At 36.8% G+C, this 4,087-nt stretch overlaps 1 long non-coding RNA gene across 7 annotated transcripts; it reads left to right on the top strand.

Moving 5' to 3' along the window:
• The first annotated feature begins 639 nt into the window (after positions 1–639).
• Positions 640–3,158, top strand: LOC110449448. Of its 7 annotated transcripts, none has more exons than XR_002462853.1 (3): positions 640–1,866; positions 2,031–2,858; positions 3,112–3,158. It is a non-coding gene; the product is annotated as an uncharacterized LOC110449448 (long non-coding RNA). The 7 variants fall into 7 exon arrangements; XR_002462851.1 differs by having other exon boundaries at positions 640–2,094; positions 2,135–2,858; XR_002462852.1 differs by having other exon boundaries at positions 640–2,126; positions 2,231–2,858.
• Positions 3,159–4,087: the final 929 nt, after the last annotated feature.

Here is a 4,087-nt window from a genome sequence, read left to right as displayed (position 1 = left end):
TGAGCTAAGCACCACCACATAAGCTGACCCTGGTACTTGGTACTGGTTGAGCTAAGCACCAGATGTTTCAAGCCCATTGGGCCTTTTGTTTATGGCCTGTACAAGTGAATAACTATCTAATATGATCACATAACCCCTTCATGGGTTTCAGGTTTGACATTTTCTGAAAAAATTTCATCAAATGTTGAAGTCATTTTACATTATGTCTCAACCTGTATTCAAAGACCATCTTCAAGAAGTCAGTCAGCTGATCTAGTGTTGCTGGCGGTATGGTAATATATAGGTTCAGTTTAACATGAAAATAATGGCGATGTGGAGTTTTTAAAGTGGGCTCTTTACACAGGCATACTTTCCAACTTGTATTGTTTCAGAGGGAGACTCCTCGATTTTAAACCCAAAAAATGAACTTTTTTAACCAATGAATCTGTTAAAACTTTTCCTACTTTCTAATATCTGATGATTTCATCTGAAAGAATAGTTCAAAAGATGCCATTTTACAGTGTTATTGTGTCTCAAGGTGTTAACACATATTTATTGATGTTTTTAACTTTAATCACGCCTCATCTCCCCTATAGAAATTTCAAAAAGTTGGCAAGTATGACTAGTCAGATGATATCTTGAGCAGGTTTCACTGGACAGTAAAAAAAACACAGACATTCTGACGTTTATGCATAATTTTATTTTTGTTATTTTGACATTGTAATAATGTAATAACAAGTAAATATTGCCTTAGTGTTTATTCCCAACAGACATGAATAAATGTAACAGAAAAAAAACCTAGCACTCGACACATTCCATCTAATACCAGGAATATATAACTTTACATAGACTAGTTCATTAACTGGGATAATTCCCATGGGCAGTTGACCCCTGACCTAGTTATGACCTTTAGGTAGGAGGTCAAAAAGGCATTTAGTGTCTTATAAGAAAGCAAATATAGATTTATAGATTACAAAATACCAATTGGATTTTTTTGTATGAACAAAATTTTTCCATACTCAAATATATCTTGTCTTAGGTGAGAATCTAATGTATGTGAGGTTATTAAATATTAATAGAACTTCACATAAATTTATCATTTTTTCACAAAATGTTACATATACCTTAATCACCACAAATTACATCCAGAACCTTCATACATGTAACAAGGTCACTTTTTATTCCAAGTGTCACCAACTACAGAATACATATTTCCACAAGAAACACGACAAATATGTCAGATAAAATGTATTGTGTAGATAAAATAGTTTGGCAGTTAATGATTCAATCTAGTTACAGCTATGTTAGCACCACAAAGATCAGTGTTGACCACCGCGAGTGGTCAGTGGGGCTACAGTGTTGACCACCGTCAGTGGTCAGTAGGGCTACAGGAGGGAGATATATACTCTATACAACTATACAATCAACAAACTGTCACTTCAAACCTCAAATAATGGGAACTTGTCTAATGTTTAAATGATGTATTAGTTCGAATTTCACTTCAGGATTTTCTTCCATCAAAACACCGATAAATTATCAAAATCTGGATGAATTTACATTCCTAACTTCTTGAACAAATTTGCATTAAATGAACATCAATATTTTCTATTTCTTTACAAAATGTCATAAATATCTTAAGTAATTTCATATCTGAAAACTTTTAATAACAAGAAGACAACTATATTCAGGAAATATGGTTTTCGGCTTAATGTGACATTCTGTTGCTTTTGTGCACTAAATATTTCTAAAATAAAAACCTATGATACAAGGGCAAAATTTAAAGTATTTACCAATCAGCCCACAAATATAGTTATATATAACATTTCAATTAAGTTCCTAGTAATTAGCAGATACAGCTATGTAACAATAGACAAGCATCCAAGACAGGTACACAGGTATATTACGGTTCTCACCGACAGGTACACAGGTTTATTACGGTTCTCACCGACAGGGACACGGGTATATTACGGTTCTAACCGACAGGTACACGGGTATATTACGGTTCTCACCGACAGGTACACGGGTATATTACAGTTCTCACCCACCGACAGGTACACAGGTTTATTACGGTTCTCACCGACAGGTACACAGGTATATTACGGTTCTCACCGACAGGTACACGGGTATATTACGGTTCTCACCGACAGGTACACAGGTACATAGGTATATTACGGTTCTCACCGACAGGTACACAGGTATATTACGGTTCTCACCGACAGGTACATGGGTATATTACGGTTCTCACCGACAGGTACACAGGTATATTACGGTTCTCACAGACAGGTACACAGGTGTATATACGGTTCTCACAGACCGGTACATAGGTATGACTACTGGTGTATACAAATCTCACAGACAGGTACACAGGTGTATATACGGTTCTCACAGACAGGTACACAGGTATCACTACTGGTGTACACAAATCTCACAGACAGGTACACAGGTGTTTATACGGTTCTCACAGACAGGTACACAGGTATATACGGTTCTCACAGACAGGTATGACTACTGGTGTACACGAATCTCATTGACAGGTACACAGGTGTGTATATACGGTTCTCACAGACAGGTACACAGGTATGACTACTGGTGTACACAAATCTCACAGACAGGTACACAGGTGTATATACGGTTCTCACAGAGAGGTACACAGGTGTGACTACTGGTGTACACAAATCTCACAGACAGGTACACAGGTGTATATACGGTTCTCACAGACAGGTACACAGGTATATACGGTTCTCACAGACAGGTACACAGGTATGACTACTGGTGTACACAAATCTCACAGACTGGTACACAGGTGAATATACGGTTCTCACAGACAGGTACACAGGTATGACTACTGGTGTACACAAATCTCACAGACTGGTACACAGGTGTATATACGGTTCTCACAGACAGGCACACAGGTATCACTACTGGTGTACACAAATCTCACAGACTGGTACACAGGTGAATATACGGTTCTCACAGACAGGTACACAGGTATCACTACTGGTGTACACAAATCTCACAGACAGGTAAACAGGTGTGTATATACGGTTCTCACAGACAGGTACACAGGTATATACGGTTCTCACAGACAGGTACACAGGTGTGTATATACGGTTCTCACAGACAGATACACAGGTGTGACTACAGGTATGTAATGATTCTCTCACACAACTAGGTAACCGTAACTAGGTAACCGTAACTAGGTAACCGTAACATTCTATAATGGAAAGTTACTCTGGCAATGGAATCATATGGCAACAAGTACAAAATATATGGAATGTATATTAATTCCTGATTGTAAAAGATTTGTTTAACAAACAAAAAACATAGCAACCAGAAACCTTGTAAATCAAACCGAACTAGGAAAGACTTGTTAATTTTTTAAAGCACATGTGGCGTCTAATTCATTTCTCTGTTGATCGTATATATTGTTTTCAAATATTTACTGACATTTATAAAAGGCACTGTAGGCATACAACTATGTATTTAACTCATTCACCCCTGAAGACACATTTGAACTCTTCCAATGCAAAGGTTGGAATAGTTCATTATGAAATTTCGGGGGTGAATGAGTTAATTTTCTTTGCAAATTGGAAGACTTCATGGAAATATCAATGAAAATTAAACTATCGGCACATTTTTACTCAATCTGGTTTTGGATGTAATTCTGCGTCTTTCAAAGTGACAAATATATTTCATTTGTATAGCAATAATCTCAAATTAACTAAATCTACTTAAGACCACCAAGTGAATAGTATAACTATTTTCAAGAACATATTTTCGTTGAGTACATGTAAAATTGGAAAACATTTTTTTTCAATCTCTTGCATAGTGTTGTCGTCAATAAATTCAAAAATACAAAGTGGAATGTGAACGAGCTGACCTGTATATATTGTGTCAAATACAACAAGTATCTTAAAGTACAACAGGTATCGTTGTCAAGTACAACAGGAGTTGTCGTGTGAAGTACAACAGGAGTTGTCGTGTGAAGTACAACAGGAGTTGTCGTGTGAAGTACAACAGGTATCGTTGTCATATACTGGTATTGGTGACCGTACCAGACATAAAACAACATACTGTAATGCCAAAATAGCCAGAAAAGTGAGGCACA

The sequence above is a fragment of the Mizuhopecten yessoensis genome, unplaced genomic scaffold, assembly GCF_002113885.1.
Source record: "Mizuhopecten yessoensis strain PY_sf001 unplaced genomic scaffold, ASM211388v2 scaffold4615, whole genome shotgun sequence".
Taxonomy (NCBI): Eukaryota; Metazoa; Mollusca; class Bivalvia; order Pectinida; family Pectinidae; genus Mizuhopecten; species Mizuhopecten yessoensis.
The sequence above is the reverse complement of the archived record's forward strand: the minus strand, read 5'-3'. Positions and strand labels throughout refer to the sequence as shown.